The sequence below is a fragment of the Etheostoma spectabile genome, unplaced genomic scaffold (genome assembly GCF_008692095.1).
Source record: "Etheostoma spectabile isolate EspeVRDwgs_2016 unplaced genomic scaffold, UIUC_Espe_1.0 scaffold00002585, whole genome shotgun sequence".
NCBI lineage: Eukaryota > Metazoa > Chordata > Actinopteri > Perciformes > Percidae > Etheostoma > Etheostoma spectabile.
This window is the reverse complement of record NW_022602919.1, coordinates 17,085-33,198: the sequence shown is the minus strand read 5'-3', so window position 1 is coordinate 33,198 and position 16,114 is coordinate 17,085. Positions and strand designations below refer to the sequence as shown.

The following is a 16,114-nucleotide window of genomic DNA, read 5'->3' as shown; positions in this document are numbered from 1 at the left end:
ATTCTTTTACTTCAACCTAACATTCTAGAACTGCCAAGTAACATTCTAGAACTGTAACATTTCAGAACTTTTAAGTAAAATCTTTGGACCACACCTCAAAACTTGAGAAGTCCCTCGCTAGCTCAGTCGGTAGAGCATGAGACTCTTCATCTCAGGGTCGTGGGTTTGAGTCCCACGTTGGGAAGTGGAGTTATAGAGAATGGAAATCCCTCAGTTCTGGATAGTATCCGACTGCTATATTGGGGTGGATCGGCTGTCAATCGCAAGATTACCAGTTCTAACCCAATGTAAAAATCCCTGTAATTTACCAGACTAAAATGCACCTGCATTCTACGATCATGGCCTGTGCTGACCTCCTGTTCCTCAGATCAAACTAAAGTCTGGTGACAATGCATGTTCAAATTCTAAAACTTCAACCTATTGTTCTAGAACTGCAGCTTAACATTCTAGAACTACAATGTAACATTTTAGAACTGTAATTAACAGTTTAAGACCGCAACTCTTAAAATTCTACAACTTCAACCTATTGTTCTAGAACTCCAATTTAACATTCCAGAACTGCAGCTCAACATTCTAGAACTGCAATTAACATTTTAGGACCGCAACTCTTAAAATTCTACAACTTCAACCTACTGTTCCAGAACTGCAACTTAACATTCCAGAACTGCAGGACATTCTTGAACTTTGACCTAAGATTCTAGATTGACAGCTTAACATTCTAGAAATTAAACCTAAAATCCTAGAACTACAACACAACATTGTAGAACTGTAAGTAACTTAAGTAAATAAACTATTCACCTTTGAAAATGTGCAATGTTCGAGTCTGCCAACCTACCGCCATCCTAGCCACTCTGGCTAACTCTCCACAAATGTGTAAAACTAAAAAGAAGACACACAAGACCAAAAACAAACAAATTAACTAGTTATTCTGATATTCCTGACCAGGCTGATGCCGGTTGGCCAGTAACCCCCCCCCCCCCCCCCCCCCCCCCCCCACACACACACACACACACATATTTCATCAATGTCCCGTATCATAACCAACAACAATACACAAGTGCATGAACAGGAATTAATTACAAATGATTACAATAATACAGTACCAATGCAATAATAAATGGGTACAACATGAACACATGATTTAGGAAACGTTGCTGGTTTTCAGCCGAAAGTGGATCAGCTGCAGTGTCCTCCTGTGTGATACAGGGCAGTTTATGTAAAGCACAAAGCGATGTATCATAAACCATTGTAAAAATCAACGTTAACGTTAGTGGTTGGCGATTAGCGTTAGCATAGCAAGATAGCAATTTTTTAAAAGTTTCAGTTAGGAACATGGTTGCAAGTATGTATGGACAGGACTGTATAGACCACAAAACAAGACTGTCGTAATTTTTAAATCAATTATTTAAGCCGAAAATACCAGAAATGCGTCTCTCTGGTCGATGCGGCAGCCATTGTTGCCTGTTGCACATTGTATATCGCTACCCCTCGGTTTCAAGTAAGATGGCATTCTCCCTTGATTTTCTTCATTCATTGTCTATGGTTCCTAGGGCCATACACCCCTTACCCCTCGATCAAAAACATTATTGGAACAGCACTCACATGAACGCTCAAGACGTAGGGAAAGGGGTAGGGGTAAGATAGAGAAATGAGATTCAGCCTAAGACCTCTTGTGTTAATCTGACTGATGGGGTTATGGAACATAGTGGTAGACCAAGGCCTCCTGTGGTAATCTGACTTGAAGGGTTTTGGAGCGTAGTGTTAGACTAAGACCTCCTGTGACGCAAACTAAGCAGTATGCTCTCCCTTTTATACCTCAGGCTATTGTAGACAGCACAACAACCACTTCAAACATACACATTTTACAGTTTTTATTGTACTTTATCTATACAATATTAATGCTCCAGTTTTAATGGGTGTTACAGCGGGGATGAGCACTCTAATTTCCATTTTAATGGATGAAATAAACATAAAGACTGTATCCTTCAGCAGGAGGAAACATTTCACAAAAAGATGCATTGTTAATTTTCAACAGCCTGGGAGTGGGCTTTGTATGGAGACAAAGCATAGCAATTAGCAGAGGATGGTTTCTATCCATTGACCTCTGGATTATGGGCCCAGCACGCTTCCGCTGCGCCACTCTGCTCTGCTGGAGAAGGCCACGGGTTCAAATAAGCAGGTAAATCCCCGTAGTTTTAGATGTTTAAATGTGCGCACAAGAAAGCTAAGAGATTACTGTGGGGAAATGGAGACTGGCTAGGTTAACTGAAGATTTTAAACATTGTAAAAAATGTATGAAACATATGAACACGTTAAACATATACGGGCATATAATATATACCTGCAGTCTCAGTCTTTGGATGATATAGGTAGCGTATCGCTACCGTGACGGCCGGCATGCGCCCCGTCACAGTTACCAACAATTTTGTTAATGAATGAGTATTTCACATTGAACACTTACGATTGGGTGGTCATTAAAAACAGGGCATTGCAAGAACAGATATAAAATGTAGAGTCAGAAAGGGGTCTTTAAGTACTTCACTAAGCTATGTCACAAAGGACAACCTCATCTGAACAACAAGTCATAACATTGGTTATTTTCCAGCAATGTAACATTTGCAAATGGCAGTGGTGGGATTTGAACCCACGCCTTCAGAAAGACTGGAGCCTTAATCCAGCGCCTTAGACCACTCAGCCACACTACCTCCACATGACTATGCTACACATCGTAACACACACAGGGACCTTAACTAACGTAATGCTTGTTAATTGTTATCCATCTTTGTCATTTTTCTCTGGCATTGTTGATTATTAGAATATTGTAACCAGCATTAAGTGAGTAGGTTTAGGTCTGTGTGAATATGGGCTGAGCATTTACCTGGACTGAATTTGTGAACATCTTTTGCATATTCACTGTAAAGAGCCATTACTCCTCCAACTGCCAACTATTGTTCCAGAGACAATAGGATATACAGTTTTAGATTGCAAGGTAACTGTCGAAGACCAAAGACTTCATTGAAATAACTCAAGTGATCAAAACAGTTTGTCAAAATGGGAAAGGTCAGGTTTTTTATTCGAAATTCCAGCACAGTTCTAAAATTATTCTTTAAAATATGTCCATTTACCATTCAAAAACAAAAGTACAATCATGAAACACATACTACTTAGATAGAATGAACTTGTTCAGGTGGCAATGAAATGATTCCAGAGACGTGGACCCTCTGGCACAGCGATACTTGGTCAGGACAACACCCCCCTTCTTGATAGTACCCGTCTCTGTATGAAGCTGCACACCAGGCAGGTCCTGGATGCACTTGATGTGTTGTTACTGCACACGGCAGATATCACAAAACTGTTGGGTGGAGCCTCAAGTATTTGCTTGTATTACATCAAGTGACCTGCATACCAATGACCGCAAAGTTTTATATGCACATGGTTTCTAAAGGCCACTTGGGTGATCTTTGGGCTGCTCTATGGTCTTCAGCTGAAGGATAAATCCCAGAGTTGGCACACTCCAGGTTATCAAAGCAACACACATCCCTGGGTGGACTTGAACCCCCATCTTTCCACCTAATAGCCAACTGCGCTGACCTATTATGCCACAGAGACTACGCCTGTCTGATGTTTAATGAGCGGGAGCTCGATCTTTAAGCCCCAAGCATTTGCTTTATGGCTTTTTGAGGTTGAGCTGCACATGTATGCTTATCAGGCTATTTTCCTGTTTATATTTCCTTATAAATTGGGGAAGCTGACTCATGCGGAAATGTAGAAGCTGGACGTGCATTGTATTGTTCTTACATCTCAATTGGATTCTGACTTTGACTTCAAATATTTGGCATCCAAGAAAATTTTTAAACTGATGATGCATCAGTCATTTTGCTGGTGGTTTCTTGGTCACAGCAACAAGCTTGATCATTGACATACAGTTGCCCGCCACATATCACAAAACTGTTGGGTGGGGCCTTAAGTATTTTCTTGTATTACATCAAGTTTTCCAATAACATTAACAAGCATAACGTTGATCACGGGGCCTGTGTTTGTCATGATGTGGAAAAGTAATAATTGCAGGTAGTGTGGCCGAGTGGTCTAAGGCGCTGGATTAAGGCTCCAGTCTCTCTGGAGGCGTGGGTTCAAATCCCACCACTGCCATTTGCAAATATTACATAGCTGGAAGCCAACCAATGTGATGTCTTACAGCTGTGGCATTTGGCCTGAACTTGGTGATGTATTTAGAATCATCCATCAATCACCTTGCTGAGATTGTTCCTTGTTAACCTGAGGTTCAACGATTGGTGAAACCTTCCTTTCCAGCACTTTGGACTAGAAAATCAACAAATAATTGTGATAATTAATCGTGATCTCCATATTGATCAAAGTAATTGTCGTTATCATTTTGGCCATAATCATGCAGCTCAAAGAGATTTTATCAAACCAGGTTGGGCAAGTAACCTTTCTGCTGACTTCTTGTAAAAAAAGAAAGTACCACAACCCAAAAACAGTTACTGCGATGGCTGGGAATCGAACCCAGGTCAACTGCTTGGAAGGCAGCTATGCTCACCACTATACCACCATCACTGGACAATGTGATGTTCACTTCAAATCTTGTAATACATTTGGGCATTGAGACTGGTTCAAATCTGGCTCGAAGGAGCAGTCTTTTCCAGAGTTTCCCTTCAGGGATCAAAAAAAGAATTTCTGATTCTGATGTAGAGATGGACAGACAACCCAAAAGTATAATACTTGCCGAGACATAACAAGAAACAAAAAAACTGACTATTGTAAGTAATGAATGGCTTCATGAATAGACAACCATCATCCCAATGTATGCCATTACATGTAAATGTGCTGTATTTATATAGCGCTTTTCTAGTCTTAACGACTACTCAAAGTGCTTTTACATCATACAGGATACATTCACACACTGTGGCCGAGGCTGCCATACAAGGTGCCACCTGCTCATATCAGGTTTGATTTCAAGCCACCGCATATTTCAATTTCCTTGCGGGAGTCATCCCAAAAGGATTAATAAAGATAAGTCTAAGTCTATCTCAGAAAAAAGTCAAAAGAATTTCAAAATCTTCCGGGGATGTAGCTCAGTGGTAGAGCTCATGCTTTACATGTATGAGGACCTGGCATCTCCAGCAGGTATTATGGTAGAGTCTTTAAAAGAGGTGCAAAAGATATTACCTCCTGTGGTAATCTGACTGGTAAACAACACAACAAGCACTTTGAACGTACATGTTTTACGGTTTCTATTTACAGTATTTATTACTTGTAGTGTAGTATATTTACTGTATTACACTCCAGTTTTTATGTGTGTTACAGCGGGAATAAAAGGTATGAGCACTGTAGTTTCTTTTTTTATGGGTGAAATAATCTCAACATGCCATTAAGTTTACTCTTCAGCAGGTGGAGACATTTCACTTCAGACACTTGCAACATCAGTTGCTGTGTTAAACATCAACAGACTGGATATATACTTACTGAAGATACAAAGCACAGGAAATAGTAGAAGATGGTTTTGATCTATCAACCTCTGGGTTATGGGCCCAGCCCCCTCCGTTGCTAATATTAATATAAAGGCTTATATTGCAATCTCGTCACCCTACATGTAGGTGTACCTATGTTTAAATAAACACACTGTAGCAAAGTTTATGTAGTGTTTTTTTAATTTTACCTGTGTTTTTTTTCTGTGAGGGACAACTCTGTCCGGCTTATTTATGTAGCATGGAAGCTAGTGTTAGCTAACTAGCAGCCACCCTGCTTCCAAACAAATACTTTTTAATTATCTCAACACTTTTTAACAGTCAAACTGAAACACTGGCGGTGAGCTCCAGGTCCTCCAGCTGCAGACGGACATGGATAGCTTCAGACCCGCTCACCACTAGTGTTGGTGGAATAGCAAGCTAGCGTTAGCAAACTAACCCCGCTTATAAATAAATACATTTTAATTATCCTAACACTTTTAACAGTCAAACTGAAACACTGGCGGTGAGCTCCAGGTCTTGCAGCCACGGACGGACCGCCATCAATGGGTATAATGCGTGCCTTTTAAATTACATTTTTTTTTTTTTTAAGCGAGCTGGTTGGTTAGTTCGCTAACGCTAGCTTGCTATTCCACCAACACTGGCGGTGGGCTCATGGGGGGTTGTGCCGCTGCTATCGGGTCTGGAGCTTTCCATGTCTCGCTGGAGATCAGATCACGTCGAGGTTGGCAGCGGAGATTTCTAGTTTAACTGTTAAAAAGTGTTGAGATAATTAAAAGGTATTTACAGTTTATAGAAGCGGGCTGGATGCTAGTAAGCTTATGCTAGCTTTCATGCTACATAAATAAGCCGGACAGAGTTGTCCCTCATCTGAGGATAGAAACCCTGTTAACCCCTCCCCCCCATCCTGTTGGCTCAGAGCTCCACAGACTAAGTCCACAGGTACAACTTAGTTTTGCACCAAATGTATCGCAAGAAGTGTTGCAAAAGTCGACGGTGCAGACTCGCCGCTGTGGAAAAGTGACTGAAGTGAAAAAAAAAATGAAATAAAGTACAGAATTTTTTTCTACAAGCTCTGAAATCATATTCTCTAAGTGCTCACATCACATCTACGCACTCTCACATTTGCACCATATTTACCTTCATATTCTTTGTTGAACTTTATTGCTTTACAAACACCAAAGCAATTAAGCGCTGTGACTAACATTACTCTTCTGAAGTGATTTTGGAGAAGGACATCAGGTAGAAATACTCTGGTTGACTAGCATGACACCATTGTATTCATATAATAATCAATCCAGGTTAACGTGAATGACAGTGACTGCATGTTGCTTCCTCTAAATTTCAGGTTGTGGTCGACTAGCGAGGCCAGCTCGTCAGTTTGATAAACTGACCAGACCTGCATGCCTCTTGTTTCTTTGGGCTAGTTGTATTAGCTTTAGCCTGGCTGGTAGCAGCTTTCTGCTTGTTTCTTTAAGCTAACTATATTAGCTTTAAACCGGCTGGTAGCAGCTTTCTGCTTGTTTCTTTAAGCTAACTATTTTAGCTTTAGCCTGGCTGGTAGCGCCTTTCTGCTTGTTTCTTTAAGCTAACTATTTTAGCTTTAGCCTGGCTGGTAGCGCCTTTCTGCTTGTTTCTTTAAGCTAACTATTTTAGCTTTAGCCTGGCTGGTAGCAGCTTTCTGCTTGTTTCTTTAAGCTAACTATATTAGCTTTAGCCTGGCTGGTAGCAGCTTTCTGCTGGTTTCTTTAAGCTAACTATATTAGCTTTAGACCGGCTGGTAGCAGCTTTCTGCTTGTTTCTTTAAGCTAACTATTTTAGCTTTAGCCTGGCTGGTAGCGCCTTTCTGCTTGTTTCTTTAAGCTAACTATTTTAGCTTCAGCCTGGCTGGTAGCAGCTTTCTGCTTGTTTCTTTAAGCTAACTATATTAGCTTTAGCTTGGCTGATAGCAGCTTTCTGCGGTGGGAAATGGCCGGGAGACGTTGTGATTATGTTGCATTAATCAGGGGGTTTAGTTTGTATTTGAGGAGAACATAAAACCCCAACTACTGTAGCGTCACTCACTACCCATCAAATACTATGACATCACTGTGTCAGAGGCAGCTGTTGCCAACGGTAGGCTACTTTTCTACACACGGAGAGCCTCACTTCCCATACCAAACCCCGTCGGACTAACGTCACATCCACACGTTGCCCACATGGCTACCTGTCTTAAAGGAGAACGGTCGGATGGTAATAATCATGTAAAGGAGAAACGGTGAAAGGTTACTTTTCTATCAAGCAGCAAAAAAGTATTAACGTCAACATCGTAACGTCCTGCAATGTGACTTTCGCGCATGCGCACATCGCGATGTCAATGCTAAAACACAATATTGTTCAGCCCTAACTGACGGTATACTTCAGTAAGCTAGTTTACCACTTTTATCTTGGGTAATGCCACATGTAAGTATATCTTAGTTTATTTAGAATCCCAACATAGGTTATACTACGTACACTGTATAACAATACATTACGTGTTTCTTTATTTCATCTTACATTTTTGCTAGCCTGTTGTGTAGTTATATTGTTTTTACAATTATCTTTGTTTAATATCTGTGACTCATTACTATCTAAGTAACTGGTCATTGTGTTTTCTCCCAGTTTCACCCTTTGTTACTCAAATAAACGTGCTACAAGGATCCCGGTCTCCAGTGCTTGATGGTGGAAGGTGTTTAGCTGCTGGTCAGATTGCACAGCGTTACGTACGTGAAAGACAAGACATATTTCATGGTAAGTATTTCCAGGTAATCTCTGGATCTCTAATCTCTGCACCTCTGTTATTCTAATATTACCATGTAATAAAATTGAAACAGGCAGTTTTGCATTTTCCACCACTGATTCATGGTTGTTTGACAGTAACTACCAGAAGCATTTCCAGGTAATCACTACACCTCTGTCATTATAATATTACTACGTAATAAAATAGAAACAGGTAGTTTTGCATTTTCCACCACTGATTCATGGTTTTTATTTCAGAAACTGCCGGAAGCATTTCCAAGTAATCACTACAGCTCTGTTTTTGTATTATTACCATGTAATTAAATCGAAACAGGCAGTTTTGCATTTTGCACCACTGCCTTCTAAATCTCTAGCCATGCGCCATTTCTTGCCTAAAACAATATAACCAACAATATGTTAAATTAAATTTCATAGATGTAACTCCCTGATGGTCTAATGGCTAGGATTTGGGGCCCTCACAGCTGCAGCCGGGGTTCAGTTCCCGGTCAGGGAATGGTCAGGACTTGACAGATACAGATTTAAAAGAGCAAGTTTTTGGTTGATTTGTCAAATTCTTCCTCATTAGTTTAACGTTACAAAGAGTACCATTTCCTTTAAATCAGACCCCGACAGAGGATGTATCCTTTTGTCATCATTGATGGGTCATAAACACTTCATCTGCCTCCATCTCAATAACAATTCTTTTCATTTTTTTCAAGCAGTAACTAAACCCCTAACCAACATTTTTAACTGAAAACCAATGTATGTGAGTGTCAAGTAATGTTATTGTTGTATTCAGGTCCAAATTTTGACATTTTAGCGCAATGCAAAGGTGCATAAAAGATTTTTTTTCTACATACCTGGAGCGATGCAAAGCAGGGGTGGCCAACTAGTCAAGGAACAGCAAGAGACTTGGTATTTAAGACTACAAACTGACTATGTGACAGATGTGTAATCTGTCATGTCCTGCCTTCTGAAGCTCTAGCCAGGCGCCATTCCTCGCCTAAAACAATATGAGTCATTCCAGTAAGTGAAAAAAAAACTCACATCTACAAAGATAAATTTGAAAGATGTGATTCCCTGATGGTCTAGTGGCTAGGATTCGGCGCTCTCACCGCCGTGGCCCGGGTTCAATTCCCGGTCAGGGAAGGGTCAGGACTTGAGAGACTCAGGTGTGATGTTTGAAAGAATAAGTTCCTGGACTTGATTTTTATTTGTCAAATTCTTCCTCATTAGTTTAAATGAACTGACAACATCAGTTATATGACTTACAGTTCTCAAAGACACACACAATCTCAACTGGTTATCCTTTAGACAGCTAGTCTCTTTTTCTTTTCTCTCACTTTTTGTCTCTGTCTGGCCTTATGTATTTGCTTGGATTACATCAAGTGACCTGCATACCAATGACCGTAAAGATTAATATGTACAGTACATGGTTTTCAGAACTGTACCTTCAGAGAAAGGTAAGGCCACTAGGGTTATCTTTGGGCTGCTCTATATTCACCTGCAGAATGATAAACCCTAGAGTTGGCTCACTCCAGATTATTTAAGCAACAAACGTCCCTGGGTGGACTTGAACCACCATCCTTTCGGTAAACAGCCGACTGCGCTGACCTATTGCGCTACAGAGACTGCATATGTCTGATGTTTTTTTTATTTCTGATTCTGATGTAGAGATGGACAAACGACTCAAAAGCATAATATTCTTGCCATGACATAACAAGAAACAGTAAAAAAAGAGGTCGGCGAGATAGAGTTCAAGACCCTTTTTCAGGACACTCAAACTTTGTCGCTCAATATGGCAGGAATTCTATGCATCCAGGGCCAAGTGTTTTACCATTTCATCCACTACGGGTCCCTAAGGAACTTTACATGTGTTGACAATAAAGATGCTCACAAAACGCTGCACTTGGAATTGCGTTTCTCATGCACATTCATTCCTCTTAAATACAAAGAACTGCTAAGTTCTTTATTCCCAATATCAACTCTTAGACATTAGTTCCAAATGAAAATATAGTTGTCAGAAGTGGGATTTGAACCACACCTCCAGTGGAGACTGCGACCTGAACGCAGCGCCTTGGGCCGCTCGGCCATCCTGACTGATCCAACAGATCTTCAGTAGGACCTGTCTCAAAAATGATTATATAGTAAATTAAATGACATGTCTGACGGGGCGCTACCTATACCATCCAAAGACCGAGACTGCAGCAATATGTTCAATGCCTGTATATGTTTAATGTATTCATATTTTCGTTATTTCACAATGTTTATTCTTCTCATCGGGTAGGATTGCATTTTTCTTAGGCGGCATATTCCCTGGGCCTGGTGGTATCTGGCTGCACCAGAGCACCTGGGATGTCAGGCTTTAAATCCCCACCTCTGAAAAGTGCCGCTTCTTAGCCAGATATGTCTGGCCATGTCATAAATAATAGAGGCGAGGCCTCAAAACTGCGAATATATTGGGGCGTGATATTTAAATTACAATCGTTTCAAGCCGCTGCATTTATCAATGTACGATCATTCTTACGCTCTGATTGGTGTGATACGAACGTTTCATGAATCTCACGTGAAGCCTGTCGTATGTTAGGTTAATAAATGAGGGCCATTAGCTCTAAGGATGTGCTTCAATACATAACTGAAGTGGACACACTAATGAGTAGCACAATGGTGCAATCTGTTTACCTTGTCATAAGCTAAAGCCTTTTCCCAAGCTAAAAGAAAACAAGGCGCTCTTCTGCAAAAGCACAGCTGGGAGTGCTTGAGAGTCCTTTGAGGTGCAGCGTGATTTTAGGCTGAGATGCTTCGGGTGTGTTAAGGTGTGAGCCCAAATAGTCGTTGGACGACAAAGACAAGACAGCGATCAGGTGATAGAACCGGGGTATTGATGTCCCATCCATGCAACCGATGGATATGATCAAAACCTGTAAACAGCCCAACCACATTACTGGAAAGTCAGCATTACTACAGGATCCTGACAGGGTAGTGGATGTCAATTTTTTTTAAATGCCAGAACATGACTTGCCACTTTTCATAGGCTGTCAACAACTTTTCCAGCAGGTATATCATGATTCACCTCACCGTGGAAATCAGAGTTATTAGAGGAAGGTTTTTTTTGATGGTTGAAGCCCACATGGCTTCCCATGTGCCAATCTGCTGAAATTCACCCCAGATGGGACTTGAACCCACAATCCCTGGCTTAGGAGGCCAGTGCCTTTTCCATTAGGCCACTGGGGCTTTACATCCCCAGATCATCCCCATCACCAGTTCAGGAGAAATACATTTACAGTTCTGGAGATGTAATGAAACAGTAACCTTGACCTTTGACCTCCAAAATCGAAATCAGTTCATCCGCAACTCCTAGTGGTTATGTATGCCAAATTTAAAGTGCTTCCCTCTAGGCGTCCAGAGATATTGCATTCACAAGAATCGGATGGACAGACATGAGGACACAGTCACCTTGACATTGAACCTTTGACCTCCAAAATCTCATCAATTGATTTGCGAGTTCAGATGAATGTTTTTGCAAACTTTGAAGGAACACAAACATGGGCGTTGTGATAAGATGGTGCTGTCTATCGTTGTTTCTGAGATCAACAATACCTTCTAAAGTTGAATAGCTATTGCGTACCCGGTAATATTAGAGAAGAGCTCTCGATGCCACTGTAGGCGGACAATCTAGAAAATTAAGTTACTTTACACTTTAAACTGTTACATCTCCTCTGAATTACCATCTGCAAATTTCCAAGCCTCGTTGGCATACCGACCACCATCTACAGGAGGTAAATCACTGGCTAGCTATGCATGAGTACCTCATACCTTTTACCAGGTTCAAGTGGTTAATAGTTATGGTCAAATGAAGCTTCATTAAGCTTTCTGAACAATGTTCTTCATTTTCTGAACGCATTCACTCAGTAGTGTTTTATTATTGGTTATGTATCTGTGATTACCCTAGAGGTGCTCTCAGTCTAGCACCTCTCCCCCTCATGTTTGTTAGTTTTACACTGTCCAGCATAAATCACTGACACCATACCTCACACTCATCCATGCATACACCTTGCATACATGTATACAACCTTTGCACACAGTCTTTTGTCTCCCCTTTTCATGGGGTCATTACAAAGCATATAGGGTCAATTTTAGCCTTTGTGTGAGTACATAGGTTTCCACATACATAGTTTTTATTAAGATTGATGACCAAATTGTTAGTTTTTCTGAAATTTTGCGAACCATTGCAATGCCTTTCATAGCCTCATTGGCGCAGTAGGCAGCGCGTCAGTCTCATAATCTGAAAGTCATGAGTTCAACCCTCACATGGGGCAGGTGTTTTAAAAAACAAAAAAACACTACTGCTGCTGAAAATACAGTGACAGGTGGTTGAATACTGGCACAAGCACATGAATGGAATTTGTCATTCTTTGGTTATTTCTGAGATTGATACAATGAAAGGAATTATTTAAGAGTGGTAGCAAACCAATGAAAAGGGTTATAGAACATAAATGGTATGTCCTTGGACATACTATCCAAGCAGGGAGATGAGTACAGAGATGTGGGTGCTAGCAAGATGGATGTAGGTTGCCCATTGTTCATTTAGACTTACCAGCAACATTGTTATGATACAAACCTGCTTGAAAAACAGTCACAATTCTATTTAAAGACTTGTGCATGGAACACATGTCAAATGGACAACTCATCTAGCAGAATGTGCAACTCTCCACCTGAACAGGGACTTGAACCCTGGACCCACAGATTAAAAGTCTGACGCTCTACCGACTGAGCTACCCAGGCTTCTAAAGCTATTGGCTGTGGAAAAAATAATCTCCTGAACTACAGATTGAAGTTTAAGTAAATGAAGACCATTAAGCTGTTGCCATGATCACGGTCTTCTGGACAGCAGGAGGGTAGACCATAATTTGCACAATGCCTGAGAACACCAAATGTTATTGCACAAACTGGTTGAAAATTGGCTGAATTGACCAAAACGGTTAAAAAGCTCAAAGTCCCAACTCATCATGGCCACTTGCAGACTGTGAACATCCTGCAAACCTGCATGACAGATGACAATAGCGAGCACTTCATACATATCACACAATCAAGCTGTTGCCTTACCAGGGACTTGAGCTGTGGTATTCTTTTTCGCTCAAAACGTTGATAACCTAATGCAATTTAATGGCTACAGACAAATAATCTTTACTGCTAGTGGGTACAATAAAACAACTCTCCCTCTGGTTCTGCTTCTATACTCTTAGTGTCCTCATGCGGAAGCACTATACGTAGTTTGATCAAAAGCCCTCGTGACAGGAAAAATCCACCAGATGACTTGCCATCCAAGCAGGGAGATCAGCACAGAGATTTGGGGGCTAGCAAGATGGATGTAGGTTGGCCATTGTTCATTTAGACGTACCACCAACATTGAGCTACCCATGCTTCGAAAACAGAGGTCTGTGGAAAAAACAATCTCCTGAACTATAAATTGAGGTGCAAGTAAATGAAGAAGATTAAGCTGTTGCCATGGAAGGAAAAATCCACCAGATGACTTGCCATCAAAGCATAGAGATCAGCACTTCATACATACAGATGACGTTAGCAAGCACTTTTTACATATCACACAATCAAGCTGTTGCCTTACCAGGGACTTGAGCTGTGGTATTCTTTTTCGCTGAAAACGTTGATAACCTATTGCAATTCGTGGACAAATAAACTTTATTGCTGGTGAGTACAATAAAACATCTCTCCCTCTTGATCCGCTTCCTCTTGACGGGAAAAATCCACCAGATGACTTGCCATTCAAGCAGGGAGATCAGCACAGAGATTTGGGTGCTAACAAGATGGATGTAGGTTGGCCATTGTTCATTTAGAGATAGCACCCGCATTGTTATGATGCAAACCTGCATGAAAAACAGCCACAACATTTTTTTTAAAGACTTGTGCATGTTACTTACATGATACAACAGTGTCTGAAAGTGTTCAGAATTGCCAAAGTGTACAACTAATCCAGCTCATCCAGAACTCTGACAATTTTGCTCAATTTGGCCTTAATTGTTTCTGGACATCTGTTCTTTTTAAACAGTTAAAAAGCAGGCCGGTTAGCTCAGATTGTTTGAGTGTGGTGCTAAAAATGCTAAGCACCGGCAGACACTTTAGGGGTACTAAAATCGCCAAACCCTACGCCCAAGAGCATCTGTATCCACCTTTTGTTTGCACAAATCGGCCATTAACGCAAAAAACAAGTCTCAATCTCTATAGCTCTGCTTTCCATGTCTTTTGTTGCAAGGCCAAAAACATACAGTTGTAAGGTTGTCTGCTCAGTAAGTGCAATATGAGTCACAGGTAACTGATGTGCCTAGCATTCAATCTATTTCCTTCACCAAAAGCTAACTGGCCACCTAATTAGTCTGCCTTTTTTAAAAATGTTACCTCGCTCCTGAATTTCAGATAAACCGTGGCAATTCAGATTTGGAAATATTACCTTTTCTTGCAACCACGTGGCCTAATGGACAAGGCGTCTGACTTCGGATCAGAAGATTGAGGGTTCAAGTCCCTTCGTGGTTAGAAATTCCTGTCTACCTCCAGAAAACAGAATGGGAGCATGTTGCATCTTGGTTTGGACTCTATAGCTATGCTTTCCGTGTCTTTTTTGCAAGGCCGAAAACATATGCAGTCCCTACAAACCATACACAACCAGGTAACCCATCCAGAACTCACCCAAATTTTGCTTGATTTCGCCTGGTTTGTTTTTGGAAATTTTTCTTTTTCAAACACTTAAAAAGCAGGCCGGTTAGCTCAGATGGTTTGAGTGTGGTGCTAATAATGCTAAGCACCTGCAGACACTTTAGGGGTTATAAAATCACCAAACCCTACGCCCAAGATCATCTGATTCCACCTTTTGTTTGCACAAACAGGCCATTTACGCAAGTGAAGAAGTTCTTGTATCTCAAAGGCATATGAGGTTGCATACAGATGGAGAGAAGGAGGAGGAGAGAGGTACCTAGTGCATCATGGGAAGTCCCCCAGCAGTCTAGGTCTATAGCAGCACAACTAAGGGATGGTTCAGGACTCACCCAAGCCAGCCCTACGTATAGGATTTATCAAAGAGGAAAGTCTTGAGCCTACTCTTACATGTGGAGATGGTGTCTGCCTCCTGAACCCAAACTGGAACCTGGTTCCACAGGAGAGGAACACTCTGGCTCCCATTCTACTTTTTGAAAACCTGTTCTTGACTTGCCTTTTCCCACATCCTCTGAATGCTTAGCTAACTAAATGACTTACGTTGGCCAATAATTGTTGCTTTTTCATCTTCGTTGTGATTGTTGTGTGCCTTCAATATCATATCATATCAATATTATGTGGATATTATGAAAGAAACTGTCTAGCAAACACTTGCAACACTTTTAAAGGTTCCATGGTGTAATGGTTAGCACTTTGGACTCTGAATCCAGCGATCTGAGTGCAAATCTCGGTGGAATGTGTTTTAAGCCACAGTATAGGTGAAAAAAAATCAACCTTTCAACTTTCCACATTTAGTTTAAAGTAAGCTTACAGGTTTAATGTCCTTGGCCATTTAGACTGTAAACAGTATGTTGGTGGGGGCATGTTGAGGAGTCACCTGGTTGTTAATGTAACTTGAAGGAGCTCCACATTTGACAGTATTGACTGGAGGTGGTGGGCTTTGAGTTACATGGGGGATACACACTTTGCATTCAGTCTCACAATCACCATAAAAATTAGGGATCACTGAAATTTGAACTTGTGCTGATGCAGTCAGAGTATACAGTGTTCTTCCTGAAAGGGCCAGTATAGTGCATCAGAACTGCTTGTTGAATGGTCTATGAGCTTCGGAACCCCCCTTCCCCACAGCTTTCAATTGTCTTTTT

At 41.1% G+C, this 16,114-nt stretch overlaps 6 non-coding genes across 6 annotated transcripts; 3 read left to right on the top strand and 3 right to left on the bottom strand.

The window, feature by feature from the left end:
- Positions 1-2,623: 2,623 nt before the first annotated feature.
- Positions 2,624-2,705, bottom strand: trnal-aag (transfer RNA leucine (anticodon AAG)). Its single transcript has one exon. It is a non-coding gene; the product is annotated as a tRNA-Leu (tRNA).
- Positions 2,706-4,067: 1,362 nt separating this feature from the next.
- trnal-aag (transfer RNA leucine (anticodon AAG)) lies at positions 4,068-4,149 on the top strand. The gene has a single exon. It is a non-coding gene; the product is annotated as a tRNA-Leu (tRNA).
- Positions 4,150-4,503: 354 nt separating this feature from the next.
- Positions 4,504-4,575, bottom strand: trnag-ucc (transfer RNA glycine (anticodon UCC)). Its single transcript has one exon. It is a non-coding gene; the product is annotated as a tRNA-Gly (tRNA).
- Positions 4,576-9,320: 4,745 nt separating this feature from the next.
- Positions 9,321-9,392, top strand: trnae-cuc (transfer RNA glutamic acid (anticodon CUC)). Its single transcript has one exon. It is a non-coding gene; the product is annotated as a tRNA-Glu (tRNA).
- Positions 9,393-11,404: 2,012 nt separating this feature from the next.
- Positions 11,405-11,477, bottom strand: trnar-ccu (transfer RNA arginine (anticodon CCU)). The gene has a single exon. It is a non-coding gene; the product is annotated as a tRNA-Arg (tRNA).
- Positions 11,478-14,719: 3,242 nt separating this feature from the next.
- trnar-ucg (transfer RNA arginine (anticodon UCG)) lies at positions 14,720-14,792 on the top strand. Its single transcript has one exon. It is a non-coding gene; the product is annotated as a tRNA-Arg (tRNA).
- The last annotated feature ends 1,322 nt before the right edge of the window (positions 14,793-16,114 follow it).